The 16,942-nt window shown below is 40.1% G+C and overlaps 1 protein-coding gene across 1 annotated transcript in view; it reads right to left on the reverse strand.

Moving 5' to 3' along the window:
- The window catches only part of CACHD1 (cache domain containing 1), a 234,983-nt gene that overhangs the window by 104,915 nt on the left and 113,126 nt on the right, over positions 1-16,942 (reverse strand). The gene's annotated exons all lie outside the window — the stretch shown is intronic.

Here is a 16,942-nt window from a genome sequence, read left to right on the forward strand (position 1 = left end):
TCAACTATACATTAACTTTTGTCACAAGCTGTCTATACTTCTGGTAAAACAAAAACATATTCATGGCTTATTTCATTATGTAAAGTTAAATAAAAATTGCCAAATACCCAAAAGTCACAGAAGAATACTTAATCTGTGGTAATATAATAACTTCTATCTTATAATAGATAAAGACACATTAAGAACTACTCATGTGTTCAAATTCAGATAGAACAATACCGATCCATAAAAATGCCCTGGGTGGAGAAAACAGCCTATTGATATTATTGTTGACATGGCAGTGGGTGTTAGGGGTTACAGAGCAAAATAGTGACTGGAAGAAAGAAATGCCACTATTCATAATTCTGGATTCACACAGATTTTTAAGGAGGAAAATACAGTAAGGGAAATGATATGTAGTCTTTTCTGTTACACAGCTCCAGGGGGCACCATTCACAGCCTTCCATGTGAATGGAGAATCTCTGAAGTTGTACAGTGCAGACATCCATATAAAATAAAATATATATAGTTAGAAATAGACTTGTATTTGGTCTGTTATACATTTAACATGGGCAAATGTCTTTCTTAACAGACCACTACATCATAATACACTTTCATATGGGAAAAGCAAAAGCAAATTGCTAAGCATACTGCTTTTTCCTCGGTTGTCCCCACCAAATATCACAGCTTAATTACAGATCTCCAAGGAAAACAAGTGTTGTTTTTCTTCCCCTTAAACAAAATGTTACCCAAATGAAATGACTGATAGAATTATAGCTAATTGGTTTTGTAGAGCTATTCATTACCAGCACACTAGAGGAGAACTAATCATCTCCTTTGGGTCATGCATCGCACACAATCCGGTAGCTTACAAGCTGAGAACATGGAGCCAAATCAGAATATCTTCATTTATTCCTTTCAAGTTGCTTTTAAATTTTGATTTTGTATCAGTGACACTCTGGCACTTCCAGAGTTTCAATTAAATAACTGAGGTTCTCAACCTTGTTAAATGTTGTACACACTATAAAGTTTAGAAAAATGTCCAGATACCAGAAAGAGAGTATGAGTGTAATGTTTAATGTGATAATAGGTTGCTCAAATTCATTTCAGCATTTTCAAAGGAGGAACTGTGTGTCTCAAAAACCAACATGCCCACCTGTAAAAGTTAAGAGTTTTCACTATTTAAAAAAAAAAAAAAAAAAATACATTATTCTTGTTGAGGTCTTTGTAATAAAATGTACAGACGTGGTTTAAATGTCCCACTGGTGATTTTGCCTCTCGGGGGGCACTGGGCAAAGTTTGGAGACATTTTGGTTGTTATAACTTGGTGGAGAATGATACTGGCGCATGGTGGGTAGAGGCCAGGATCCTCCTACATGTCCTGTGATGCACAGAACAACTCTTGGTAACCAGGAATTATGTGGCCCCAGAAATCAATGATGCCCCATTTGAGAAACCTAATGTAGAGAAAAATCAAAGATAATTAGCCCAATTTGTAATCCAGCCAATAGGTCCCAAACTGTTCTTCTAGGTTAGTTTTCCATCCATTCAAAATGATACCTTAAGGAGGAAAAAAAGTGTAAAAAAATTTCAACATTTGCACATTTCTATTTCATTCTTTGGTTTTTCTTTCCCAAAGTGACATGGAAGAAGCCATCAAATATGCCTGTAGTTCTTCAAAATGTAGCCTAAATACAGAGATATCACCATTCATTATTAGCAGATATGCTGTACAGCAGTTTGCACTAATCCAACAAACCTTTTTTTCTAGACTCTCATTTTTAATGGACAGTTGAGGATGAGAGACAGCAGCAGTATTAGTTGCTCATTTGTGTCAGAGTCTCTGTGACCTCATGGACTGTAGCCTGAGAGGTTCCTCTGTTCATGGATTTCCCAGGCAAGAATACTGGAGCCATTTCCTCTTCCAGGGGATCTTCGTTACCCTGCAGCTGAACCTGGGTCTCCTTCATGCAGGCCGATTCTTTACCACTGAGCCACCAGGGAAGCCCAGTAACAGGTCAAGCTTAAAAACCTAATGTATATTCTTACAGTGCTCTGCACTCTCCCCTTATGCTATCATCTGTTTGACATCTGGTTACCCTACTAGACTGCATGCTCTGTAAGGGCAGGTACTACATATGTTTTTGTTCATCTGTATTTTCATCAACTACTACACTGCCTAACATTGATGGCAGATAAAAATAGTTAATGAATATTGATTTGGATGGTGTTGATTCAAAATGTGCAAAAAATGTATAACACTTTTTTTTGCATGTAACTTTTTGCTTAGTTATAACTGAAGAAAAAACTATGAATAATGACTGTCTATATTAATCACTCATACACATATGTTAAGTAAACAGTTTACAAAGATTTTATGGCCATTTTTCTATGTAATATATCTTGTTATATTTATTGAAATGCAATTTTATGTTCATTAAATCTAAAACTAAATAATTTGCACTTACAAAAAATACTTGGTAAAAAAAAAAATTATCCCAGAGAATCATCAACCTTATCTTTTGGTCTAAGGATCACAACCTCTTTAAAAACATGGGATACTTACTTCAAAAATAAACATGTATTTCTGAAACTCCATTAAGAACAAATTCTGTCTTTTATCTTTAAGTTCAAAAATAAATATCACGAATTTCCCACCTACAAGTGTAGTTCATGACTGCCCTTGGGAACAAATTTTCTGTAACAGAATAAAGTGTGCTTGAAAGGACTGAAATTCCAAATAACATCGTCACAAATTCACTTTAAAAATGAAGGAAAAAATGCAAACATTTGTCTTTCTCTTACATACATTCAAACATACAAACACTTGAGAACTACCCAAGTGTCTCTTCTACACAGTTAGAGAATTCTAACTTTAAAAAAGTCAGATCTAGCTCATCATGATATTCTAATCTGGCTCTTTACTTATTTGTAAAAGGCATCCCCAAGAAAAAGAAATGCAAAAAAGCAAAATGGCTGTCTGAGGAGGCCTTACAAATAGCTGTGAAAAGAAGGGAAGCAAAAAGCAAAGGAGAAAAGGAAAGATATACCCATTTGAATGCAGAGTTCCAAAGAACAGCAAGGAAAGATCAGTGATCAATGCAAAGAAATAGAGGAAAACAATAGAATGGGAAAGACTAGAGATCTCTTCAAGATAACTAGAGATACCAAGAGAATATTTCATGTAAAGATGGGCTCAATAAAGGACAGAAATGGTAGGGACCTAACAAAAAAAGAAGATATTAAGAAGAGGTGGCAAGAATACACAGAAAAACTGTACAAAAAAGATCTTCACAGAGCAGATAATCATGATGGTGTGATCACTCACCTAGAGCCAGAAATCCTGGAATCTGAAGTCAAGTGGGCCTTAGGAAGTATCACCCAAAGCTAGTTGAGGTGATGGAATTCCAGTTGAGCTATTTCAAATCCTAAAAGATGATGCTGTGAAAGTGTTGCACTCAATATGCCAGCAAATGTGGGGAACTCAGCAGTGGCCACAGGACTGGAAAAGTTTTCCGTTTTCATTCCAATCCCAAAGAAAGGCAATGCCAAAGAATGCTCAAACTACTGCACAATTGTACTCATCTCACACACTAGTAAAGTAACGCTCAAAATTCTGCAAGCCAGGCTTTAGCAATATGTGAACCGTGAACTTCCAGATGCTCAAGCTGGATTTAGAAAAGGCAGAGGAACAAGAGATCAAATTGCCAATATCTGCTGAATCATAAAAAAACATGAGAATTCCAGAAAAACATCTATTTCTGCTTTATTGATGATGCCAAAGCCTTTGACTGTGTGGATCACAATAAACTGTGGGAAATTCTGAAAGAGATAGTAATACCAGACCACCTGACCTGCCTCCTGAGAAACCTATATGCAGGTAAGGAAGTAACAGTTAGAACTGGTCATGGAAAAACAGGCTGGTTCCAAATAGGAAAAGGAGTACGTCAAGGCTGTGTATTGTCATCCTGCTTTTTTAACGTATATGCAGAGTACATCAGGAGAAACGCTGGGCTGGATGAAGCACAGCTGGAATTGAGATTGCCAGGAGAAATATCAATAACCTCAGTTATGAAGATGACACCACCCTTAGGGCAGAAAGTGAAGAACTAAAGAGCCTCTTGATGAAAGTGAAAGAGGAGAGTGAAAAAGTTGGCTTAAAGCTCAGCATTCAGAAAACTAAGATCATGCCATCCAGTCCCATCACTTCATGGGAAATAGATGGGGAAACAGTGGAAACAGTGGCTGACTTTATTTTTCTGGGCTCCAAAATCATTGCAGATGGTGACTGCAGCCATGGCATTAAAAGACTCTTACTCCTTGGAGGGAAAGTTATGATCAACCTAGACAGCATATTAAAAAGCAGAGACATTACTTGGCAACAAAGGTCCATCTAGTCAAGGCTATGGTTTTTCTAGTGGTCATGTATGGATGTGAGAGTTGGACTATAAAGAAAGCTGAGGGCTGAAGAATTGATGCTTTTGAACTGTGGTGTTGGAGAAGACTCTTGAGAGTCCTTTGGACTGCAAGGAGATCCAACCAGTCCATCCTAAAGGAGATCAGTCCTGGGTGTTCACTGGAAGGACTGATGTTAAAGCTGAAACTCCAGTACTTTGGCCACCTGATGTGAAGAGCTGACTCATTTGAAAAGACCCTGATGCTGGGAGGGATTGGGGGCAGGAGGAGAAGGGGATGACAGAGGATGAGATGGTTGGATGGAATCACCGACTCTATGGACATGGGTTTGTGTGGACTCCGGGAGTTGGTGATGGACAGGTAGGCCTGGTGTGCTGCGTTCACAGGGTCGCAAAGAGTTGGACACGACTGAGTGACTGAACTGAACTGAAGAATGACTCTTACATTTTTAAATGAAATTTAAAAAAAAATTTTGTGATAGTAATTATATGAAATTTGAAGCTCAGTATTGATAAAGTTTCATTGAAACCCAATTATTTGTTCACCTATCATTTCTGGCTGCTTTTATTATGCAATGGCAGAGTTAAGTAGATGGGATACAGATTGTCTGACTTGCTTTGCTGTAGGTATTAATAGAAGTCAGATGATCTAACACATCCAACATTAAGCCGTTACTCGAGTAATTTTATAAAAAATTTGCTCTCCATTGAGAAGTGAGGGTCCCTCTACTCCCACTGCTTGACTCTGGGTAGGCTTATGATGGCTTCTACCAGTAGAGCACAGAAAAAGAGACACTATGTAATTTGCAAGGCTAGGTGATAAAGAGCCATACAGCTTCTGCCGGTCTCTCTTGGAATGCTCTCAACCACCCTGCTGTAAGAAGTCCAAGACACACGGAGAGGCCACAGTGAAGTATTTGCTTGGCAGCTCTAGCTAAGCAAGTCTTCAAGTCATCTCAGCCTGCTCCGGATATGAGTCAAGAAGTCTCAGGATAATTCTAGCCCCTGGCCTTCGCTGATGGAGTCCTAGGCATTATGGAACGGAGATGCCAGCTTTGCAATGCCTGAACCATTGAATCCGTAGGCACGAAGAAAGTTGTCTATGTCACTATATTTGGGGGTGGGGGGGTGGCACAGGGCAGTTCTTACATGGCAACAAGTAACCAGAACACCCAGGATAGGCAGAATTCCTTCATAAGATAAATGTGTTGAAGCTATGCTAAACAAAGCTGCTCAGAGAGAGACACTGCATTGAAATCATCAAGACAGTAGCCTGTAAATTATAAATCTGTTGCAAAGAGTTTTCAACATTCTTCAGAAAATTATGATAACTGTCATATAGTGGTACTTACCATATACTAGGCACAGGACCCCGCAATGTAAGTACTGACATTTTTTATCAATGAACCACAAAATGTAAGACTTCATTCCCTCATTTAAAACTCAGAACTGTCTTGTCTATAAAACCTATGTATTCACCTGCTCAGCTACGGTGCCACAGACAAACTTAAGAAAAGCTGCAATAGTGGCTTGAAATTTTAAACTTTAAAATCACACAATCTGAGGAATAGAACTCCCATTAACATAATCACCAAGGCACAGAGTGGGTTGGCTGTGGAATTGCCCTAGGGTGGGGGTGGGAGGTGGTTACTGGGTGATGGGAGATGGACTCTGGTGGGGATGGGGGAGCAGAGGGTGGTCTCTGCCTTTGGCCTTCGAGTTAGGGCGGGCCTAAAATGGCATTCTTCATTAGTGGAAGCAGTTACTTACATACAGAGTCCAGACACACAAGACAATGAACAAAAGGTCTCAGAAGAAAGCTCTCTCCTCTGGGATTCACTCCTCTTGGTCAATAACTCCTCAGAATCCATGTTATGACACCCTATCTGGCTTTATTTTTTTTAAAAACTGCCCACATTAATCATGTGTAGGACACTGTTATAAGCACCTCACAAGCATATGACAATTTAATCCTTCTAGGAACCCTACAAACTACACATCTCCATCGTTAAAAAAAACTTGCTCAAGGTCACAAAACTAGTAAGTAGTAAAGCTGGGATCCAAAACCAGTAACATTCTGCCTCAGAACCCAAGCTTCACTCTGTGCAACACTGCTTCACTCTGTGAATTCTTAGACCAACAACCTCCCGTGATTTCTTTTCAAACCCATTTGAATCAATGCTATGAAATTCTTGGCAGAATACCATAAGCCATACACAGTCTCACGAGAATTAGATTTTAATAATTTACATTTCATTTGGAATTTTTCGTAATTCCTATGAAAGTCAAAACTTTGAAGTTTAGAATTGCTGAATTCTACCACCAATAAGAAAAAGGGATATGAATTTGAAGTAACGTACCCTCCAAAACAATGCCTATCTGTCCTTACCTGACTACTGTGCTATCAGTTCTACTGAACTAACTTAAATTGTCCTGATTAGTTCTGGGTATTCCAGTTTGATCATTACCTGGAAGGAGAAGAGAATAAATGTAACATTCCTATTCTGAAGGAAATGAACTTCAGAATTCAGTACTTTTCTCTGGGTTTTGATCTGAGTTAATTTATCTGTCATCACAGAGTAGTAAGATGAAATTGTAATTCCTATTGTGTATGTGGAAAAAAAAATAAAAGAGGCATGTGGAGCTTGAGGGTCTCTGGACTCTCAGGGGGTGATCTGGCCTCCTTTGACCCCACTGCCTGAGATGACCCCAGGGTGCCCTTTGGACAAGGACCGTGAGGGTGACTCACAGTAGAAACCTCACGCTGCACCATGGGGTAGATTTTCCCTCTCTAAAAGCAATCTCTTTTAGCATGCCAACCAAATCCAGGTTGCTCGGCAAGCATAACAGAATCTATTAGAGTAAAGATAGCCCACAGAGAGATTAAATCCTGAATGTATCCGTTAAATTCAAGAGGACCCGCTACCAAGGCAGAAACTTCCAAGAGGCCAGACAGATTCTGGGTCTGTATCCTGCCATGATCCCTGCAGACAGAAGAAAACAAAGGACATTCTCAACAAAAAGCTACAGGTGGACCCACAATCCTTCTCAGTGTAATTAAAAACATTTTTCTTTCCATGGCTCAGCTTTCATCTTTTATCCTTCTTTATCCTCTCCCCTTCATCCCCTAAGGGGTTCCTGAATGCTGATGAGACGACAGGGCTAAAACCATCTTGTCATCTTTTGGGTCAATTCTTCAGCTAGCCAGCATCCAGCTATGGGTCAAATGATGAGTAGGTAGCTGGCCAGTCCCCATGGGAACGGATTCTAATTTGTCATCATCTCCAGTGACAACGTTTCATCACAACATCAATGAATTTCTTTCTTGCTGAATTTCACTTCCCTTAATTTTCCCATAGACATTTCTGTCATTTGCATACTTCCCCAGAGCCCCCCTTCTCCTCCCACCTTTTTTTAAAAGCTCCTTTTACCTTAGCTTTATACTTCTGAAGATTGGAGGTAGGGTGGGCATATGGGTAAAACAAGGTAAAAGAAAACAAAAATGCAAAGGCATAGTACACACTTTATTTATGTCTCTGTCCTAAAAGGAAGGGCCGGAAGGAGTTTTGAATGTTGGGGAAAGCTTTATCTAAAATACATAACAATGAAGCTGACAGGCACAGACAGGAAAGGTACCCCAGGGAACTGAAGATTCAGAGCAAAATTCCTACTGAATGTAGAAGAGTTTAACATTTGACATTCAGAAACCTTTGTGCCGTGATAAGAATCTACTAGCTTATCTCCCTTTCCTTCTATTTCAGCCTTATTACTCAAGAAAATAAACCTTTTCATTTTCCAGCAAGTTTCAGGATTTGGTTATTTAAATGTCGGTAACATAGACATAATTTTAAGCATCAAGCACAAGCATCACACCATTGCATTCCAAGGTTCAAGGAGGAAACCTTCTTATTGTTTCATGTTGGACATTGTTTATAGGATTATTTAACACCACACCCTTGCTATTATTTTTATTAGTAACAGTTGTAATATTCTAGACAGCTCTCCCAATTATTAGCTGGGAATCTGGGTCAGTTCCTCGACTTCCATTAGCCTTGGTGTCCTCATGAGTACAACAGGATAACACAGTTTCAAGAACTTCTTGTGGCGTTCAAATGTAAGAATGACTACATTAACATAAACCCAGGATGACTGCAAGGGATTATTCTCTTTGTTATACCCAGTCTCTGGACTAGGAAGAGCATGTGGTGGTGATAAGGAAACACTGTGGAGCCATAAGTAACGGAGAGGGACTCCCTAAACATAACCATTTTATTCATTTAACTCATGCTTAATTCTCCGCAGGAAAACTGACACATATCTGGGGGGTGGGGAAGCATTCTTCCCCTTAAAAATTAACAGTAAAATGGCACAAAGAGCTTAAGCTTTGGAGTCAAAGAAATCTGAGTCAAATCAAGCTGTCACTTACTAAGTAAATGGAGCCAAAGTAAATTATTTCTCTAAGCCTCAACTTTGTTGTTGTTTTAGTCTCTAAGTTGTGTCCGACTTTTTGGCGACTCCATAGACTGTAGCTCACCAGGTTCTTCTGTCCATGGGATTTCCCAGGCGAGAATACTGGCGTGGGTTGCTATTTCCTTCTCCAGGGGATTAATTACCTCTAAACTGGAAATAACAATAGCTGCTTCATGACATTGTTTGAGAACCAAGAGGGATGATGTTTATAAATATTTAGCAGAGTGTCTAACTGATCGTATGTGCCAAATAAATGGTAGTGACTGTTCACTATTATTATCATTGTTGTGATTATCTGTGGGAATTGATGTAGGGACTCAGACACTATGAATAGAGACTCCCAAAGAGCCTAGGAAGAGTCAGGATGGGTGTGCTAACATTGGGCTATGACCTTACTAGGGCTATCAGCACCTCTTCCACAGCACAGTATCATGTAGGTTATATAGTTACAATCATAGGCAGGAACTCTTCTGGGATCTTCTTTTTCTAAATTTAAGGATTTAATAATGACTTTATTCTTATGTCACACTTTACCATTTTCAAAGCATTTTTTCGTGACTCATCCAACAATGCTGGGAGCCAGGCAAAGCAGATATTCCTGGCCCCTTCTCTACCATCAGGAAATCAAGGCTCAGTGGTGCACCCAAGCTCATGCTGAGTAAGTGTAGAAAACAGAGAGACCAGGGCTTCTAATCCCCAGTTCCATTCTCTTTCTGCCACAAGCTCCTCCAATTTGCAGGAAAATGTGAGCTCGCCCAGATCAAATGATCTAAGTTCTACTCATTCTTCCAGTCCCAGCCCTGCATTTGCCTCTCTGAAGACTTCTCAGGTCCTTCTTTCCCAGAATTGTCTAGGACTCAGTGTCTGTGCCACTCATTGTTGATCTTTCCTCATTTAAAGATCCCATTTCTCCTAAGAAGCCAATAACATAACAATAATTAACATTTACCCATTGCTTGCTATGTGCCAGGCACTTTGAAACTGCAATTTTGGGAGATGCCTTGTTTTTTTTTTAAATGCTCACAACAACTCTTGGTACTTACTATATGCTATTTTTATAAATAGTTTTGATAGATTAACTTGCCCAAGGTCATTCAGCTAATAAATAGAATAATTAGATCAAACCTGTGCTTTTGAACCACGGGGCTGTGCATTTTTCTTTCATGTATACCTAGCATCGAGAAGAGACTTAAAAGCCTTCATTACTGTATTCACTTCCCTACAATATACCATTACTTGTCATATTGCTAAAACCTGCTTCTAGTTCAAAAAAGGGCAGATAACTTGGAAAAATTGTTCATATCTGGTTTAAGCCAATCAGAAGCTCTGAGCCTCTCTAGTTCCCTATCTTCCTCTGCCTCTAAGATGATATAAGCTGCTCTGGAGTACCTATTGCTGAGAAAAGAGCACCAGTTCAGATAAGGTACCCTGATGGCAACTGGCCATACTTGTGGTGTGGCTGCTGATCTGCTCCGAGCTCAGGTCTTAAGTGTGGAAGAGCCTGGGCCTGGCAGGCAACGATACAGGACAAGACAGATGAAGACCCGGAGATGGGACAGGGCCCATCTGAATTTCCAATGGCCCGCGGAGGCTTCAGGGTTGTCTGACGGATGTGTGGGAATAGCACATCCAGTGGAGAAGTGGGGCGGCCGCTGACAGATGAACTGCAGGTGGACCAGGAAGATTTATGTGCAAGGCTGTCTGGGCTCCAGGGTCACATACCCCCATTCTGGGAGAGGTGGGGCCCCTGTGGCTGAGCTGGGGAGGCACGCAATGGAAAAAACAGGAGGCAAGTGCTAACATGCCAGAGAGCCGAAGGAGGCTGAGCTCTGGGAAACGATTGAGAGCGGCAGCTTCTCTCTTTAAGCAAAACATAGGTTTGCTTAAAAGGTTATAATGGGGTTTGGTTTGGGCAGCAGTTTGTACTGGGTATTCCAGGAGAGTCATGGAAACACACAGCCCAGCCTCCTGAAAGCCAAGGTTATCAACTCAGTGGCTCAATGGGCTTTTGCCCTGTTTTTCACCCCTCTCTACCCTTAACAACCAGATCATAACAAAAGAAACAAAAGGAAGGGCAGGCTTCAACCCACTTCTCCCCACTTCACTCTGTAATAGGAGCCTCTGGGCTGAGGTTCCTTTAAACCAAAATAAGCAAGTGCTCAGGCCTTGAAAGTTTACAGTCAGTTCCTTCACAAGGAAAAAGCAGTTTAACCTAGTCTTAACCTTGGAAAAAATCAAGAGGTTGAGAGTTGGGGGATGAGGGAGGAACACTGGCCACAGCATATAGGATAATCTAACCTTTTACGTTACAGCTTTTGAGATAAGCTTTCTTAGTTTATGAATCAGGGAGGAAAGGTGTTGAAATAGCCTGGGGTTCATGATTTTAGGACTACTCTGGTGGCCCATGAGGGGTACAGAGAAAAGGAAAGGAGATCCAGTCCTATTACTCTTACCACATAAAGCTCTCATTTACAGTATAAATACCTGTGCGTAACTTATAAACACCAAGTATGAGGGCTTCCCAGGTGATGCAGTGGTAAAGAATCTGCCTACCAATGCAGGTTTGATCCCTGGGTTGGGAAGATCCCCTGGAGTAAGAAATGGCCACGAACTCCAGTACTCTTGCCTGGGAAATTCCATGGCCAGAGGAGCCTGGTGGGCTACAGTCCAGGGGGCTACAAAGAGGCGGGCACAACTGGGCACGCATGTACATACTTAGAAGCATTCTAAGTAATAAGGTGGCATGGGGGAATGCATTAGGGGAACTGGGGCCAGTTGGGAGGGCTCTGGAAAGCTGCAGTTTCACTCTATCCCAGACTACTTTTCCCACAACAAATGCAAATAATTTCTCATATCTACAACCAACCTTGCAACCTGGGGCAGCGCCTGGCAGCGACTTGATTTTTTGTATAAATGAAGGATAAAATCTGACCTATCCTCCACTGGGAGGCCAACTGGCTAGAGCGTTTTAGGGTTCTTCATGGGTCCTCTGAGAGCAGATGGGTCAACACTTGCCAGCAAGTGTCAATTAGCTCAGCAATGAAGTGGAAAGATGAGACTGGCAAGGAAGCAAAAATCTGCCACTAAACACTTACTTTTGTATCTTCAACCTGGCCAAGGCCTCATTAAATCCAATTCTGGGGAAGGCAATCTTGAGACACAATGAAAGAAAAACAAAAAACCAAAAAACTAGATGTTTCCATTTCCCCTTTCTTAAAAGTGGAATATAATAATGTGCCATTTTAGGACTTCATTGATACACAGTACTAAGAGCAGCAGGGCTCAATGACAGTAAGTCTAAGGTCTCCTACTCCCTAGTTACAAAAATATAAGTCAATGCAAGACAGAGCCTAATGCACAGCATATCCCATTTTTTGGAGCAACAAATTTTTACATGTATTCCCTTTAAAACTAAGGAAACATAATAGTACCAGAGAAAGCATCTTACAAACATTTGATTTCCTCAGTTGTTGAAATCTGGCCTTGAATATCCATAACCATCTGAGTCTTCAATGTGGCCTGACTATCATAGGAAGTAGATGCACTCTCTCCCCTGGTCCTTCATTCACACAATGAAGCCAACTTATGCTTATCTCAGTAGATAGAAAGCCATTTCTTGGCTTCATTGTGAAGATACTTGAGTAGTGGGCAATCAGCCTGCCTTTATGATCCAGGCCTAAAGCTCGAAGTACTAATACAGAGATACAAGTTTTTGCTTTCTGCTTTTTTATAATTAGGAAAAACAACACTCACATGGACCACTTGGATGAGGTGCAAATGTTGGCTGCTAGTAGGAAATACGTTACTATTAAGACTTGCTAGAAACAACAACACAAAGTAATGTTTCCCATGTGGGTTCCACACCAGAGGAATGAGGATATTTGCCTCAACCACAACAATTTTATTATATCCTTCTCTGAGCTGTTCTGTGTGTTCCTCTGCCAAGTTGCATCTGATATCATTCTCGAACTCACAGTTGGATTGAGAAAGGTCCTCTCATTGCCTATCTGATGACAGGGAGGATTGCAAACACAAGAAGCAGGGTTATGTGTGCTTTGTCTTGGCTATTTGCTTCCGTAGGACTCACACTCACACCTGTCCTGAAGGGTGATGCCTGACATGGGTGTCAGTGGATAAGACAGTGACTTCTTGATGACTTTGTAGAAAACCAGCATGCTCTTTGCAGCATATAAAAGGACTAAAGGCTGCTTAAGTAACAACCAGTGAGAATGCTCATGAGCAGCTATTTCAACATGATCCCTACCTGCCCAGAATCTTCTAATATTATAAATAAAGCTGTAGATCTTGGTGATCTTCCAATTTTATCAAACCACATGTTATTTCATAGAACCAGATTTTCAAAGTGTTGAGCCAATTGAAGGTTCTTGATATTAGCAGCAATTAATTCCTTTGCATCACTGCCACAAGTATTTCCTATTGCACCACGGGATATATTAGGGATAAATTGGTCCCTGCTTTTAAGTTGCTTGCTAGGTTTTAAAATATACATATGTTTATGCATTCTACTAGTGCAGATGATCTGAGCTTTTTTTTTTTTTTAGTAGGAGTAGCAGTTTTAGATGGAAAGATAGAGTTGGGAGGGCAGATAGGAGGATTTGAAGAAATCTTGGCTGTTACCTCCTCACCAGCATTTCCTGATACTATCCAAACTCGTGATACTAAAAATGTGTGTTAAAATGGGCTTGTTTCCATTTTTAGTGGAATGTTCATTTCTCATGATGAGGTCTTCCTGGCTTTTAGAATGAGGACTTAGACTCAGCCTATTCCCTTCTATTTAAATGAAGTTTTGACTGAATCAAAAGGCCAGGCTCAAACCTCTTCTGCGTCACTGAAACAAGGCGTTTACTCACATATGGATGGCAGAGTTATGTGAAGAGCGAAAGCTCCAGCTGGAGCAGGGAGAGATGCACATTTTGGCGGGGCTTGCATGTCTTTTCCTGCCCTGCCCCAACGGCCTTACCAGACCCTCTCCTGGTACAGCCTCTTCTCTCCAGCTGTGCCTGCCAGCAACTGCCTCTCCTCCCCTGTATTTGCTGGGGGAGAATCGGTACCAGCCCCTTCATGCGTTCCATCACACACACGCGCGCACACACACACACACACACACAGGGGGAGCACACAGTGTGCGAATTAAAGGAACGAGGAAATGGATTACTCTGGGTTGTTGCCAAAACAACACGAAAAAACTGCAGCCATAATTTTCAAGCCTGAAGTATAAGTATGTGATGGTGGTGGGAGATGTAGAAAATTTCATTTTTCTATAATTGGTGTGAATACACAAATGTAAAAATGAACAGTGTGCTGTAAATATATGCACAGAGTACAATTTATATGCAAACAATGGATACATAGTACATTATAACAAAATATGTGAGTATATAGGACGAGTGTGGGGGTGGGGGCAGTGAGCAAGCGTAGGATTATCTCAGTTTATCTCAACACCAGGCATACATTGGCTAACGTACAATATGTACCCCTGAAGTCAGCTGGTCTATATTTAGTACAGGAATTACAGCTTTCATGCGTGCATACACATATTTTAACTTCCAAATATATATAAGAATTCAGAGCATATGTTGCATGTATATTTTTATGAAAATATAAACAAGATAGTTAGATATTTCAAATTCCGAATTGCCATTTCTTAAACAGTGAGGTAGTAGTTATCCTGCTCCTCTCTCTCTCCTGGGCTACCTTGTTTTGTTTTCTTCCTCCCTCTCTGAAGCTGGCTGAGCAGGTCCTCAAATATCCCTGATTACTGTTAAAGCTTCACACTGGGAGAGAACCTGGGAGTTCTGGGGCAGCTAAAGGTTTGTTACTTTCTCCATGGAAACTTCACTAACAAAAACCGTACCAACCACGATTCTACACTAAGAATTCCAAACAGTTATCGACTTCTACTCATGTGCAACACAAAGGAAGCTCTCTATGTTATATTTAAACCCTACGGACTAGCCAAACTGCTGTACTTTTTTCACTCACTCAATTTGCTGAAAGTTTTTCTTTGTGTGCGTGTTAGTTGCTCAGTCGTGTCGGACTCTTTGTGACCTTATGGACTTCTAGCCCACCAGGCTCCTCTGTCCGTGGGATTCTCTAGGGAAGAATACTGGAGTAGGTAGCCATTCCCCTCTCCAAGAACCTTCCCTGACCCAGGGATTGAACCTAGGTCTTCAGCATTGCAAGCAGATTCTTTACCAGCTGAGCCAAAAAGTTCTTCTTTAGGGCATACTATTTACCACCCCCTTGAATCCCAACAAAGCAAAACAAAAAAGTCAATAGCCCCATAGAAGCTCCACAGTAACAAAAATTAGAACCAACTGATAATAAAGGAATAATGATTAAGTGTGGAAAAGACAAAGGTGTCTGCTCTTTAAATAAATCAAGGACTTCATTTATTTTTATATCTTGTTTATGTTCCTGCAGGATAATCCATTAGTGATAGAATGTACTTCCCCTTGTGATTATTAGAGCTAAAAGGCAGAAGGCACCCTCTACCATTGTTTGGCCCGGGTCAACTGATTATTTAAACTCCATTTTTTCTTCATTTAGTGGCTGTTTGCATCAGAGTACTTACAATGTTTAGACATATTATTTATCTTACTTTGGTTAATGTGTAATAATCTCAGCAGAGAATAAACCACCTTCCTCTTAAAAACTGAAAACATATAAAAGGATTGGCAATTAAAGAAGTATGAAAAGCAACATAGCACAGTGATTAAGAACATGGATTTTAAAGTTAAAATCTTGGTCCTATCATCTAATTCAAGAATGGTTTGGGGTAGAAGTCCCCAACCTTTGGGACTGATTTAATAATAATAGAAATAAAGTGCACAACAAATGCATTTGAATTATCCTGAGACCAATTCCCCCTCACCCACAATTCCTGGAAAAATTGTCTTTAACATTGGGGACTATTGATTTGGAGCATCATAACTTAATAGCTTTGAGTCTCATTTCCTTCAACTCTAAAAGAGGGAGAGAAACTGTGTTTGTATCATAGGGTTATGGTAAAATTTTAATAAGAAAACTCAATCAGCATTTATTAAATGAACATGAAACATCATGCCAAATAAATCACTTTTTCCAAAATGCAACACAACCCGGGTACACCTAGTTCTTGTGCCCATGCCATACTTATTACAATTCTAGAAAAGCATACATAATTTGAACATAACCCAAAATACTGCCACACTAGATGGGATCCACAGTCCATTGAGACTACCTTCTGTCTCTCTTAAATGCCTCCTTCGGGCCATCACCTGCAAGAGATTAGCAAGATATACCAAGTATATGAACACATGTCTCTTGTAATTTAACTATGTCTTTGGGATAAGCTCTTTGTTTCTCTTCCTATGATGCCAAGTGTATAGTAAGTCCTCAACAAATGTTTGCTGAATCCATCAACCGTCTACCACTTAGCAGTGGTATGCTCAGAATCTCCCCCTTGAAGAGCTCATGATCTATAGTTTTTCCGTTCATTCCCAATATCTTGAAAGCATTACAGCATGAGTTATTCTGACAAGGTCCCAACACTCAGGAGTTTGGGCTCCCTAAATTTTTATTTTTTAGAAGAGGTAAAATAACCACAAATTTTCTTTCTGCTGCAAAAATACTTACAGTATTTAATATTTTCTTACTTCTTCCAAAGTTTGATGAGTATTCTTTCATCACAATATTTTTTGCCTTTCTTTGAAAACAAATCCAACCTTGAATGGATTTTTTCCTGGAAAGCAGCATGATGTAGCATAATGGTTTGTAAATCTTTTATAAAGTGATAGGCCATTAAAAAACACAGAAAATCTCATATTAAATTTCAATATATCAAACAAGTAAGGTAAATTGCTGTATGAATGAATGGAGAAGAAAAGGACAGGACCCGGTCCTTACATTCTGTCACAGCCTCTGCAGTACCTCTCCATACCTTTGGAAACAAAACTTTAAAAATATATACTAGAACACTGAATTTCAATCCCTTGCAACCAAAATTGGGTTCTCTTAGCCCTTCAGTTGGATGCCCTTGCACAAGATATTTCTTTGGTATAATTTTCCTTGTCAGT

Source organism: Bos indicus, chromosome 3 (genome assembly GCF_029378745.1).
Source record: "Bos indicus isolate NIAB-ARS_2022 breed Sahiwal x Tharparkar chromosome 3, NIAB-ARS_B.indTharparkar_mat_pri_1.0, whole genome shotgun sequence".
Classification (NCBI taxonomy): domain Eukaryota; kingdom Metazoa; phylum Chordata; class Mammalia; order Artiodactyla; family Bovidae; genus Bos; species Bos indicus.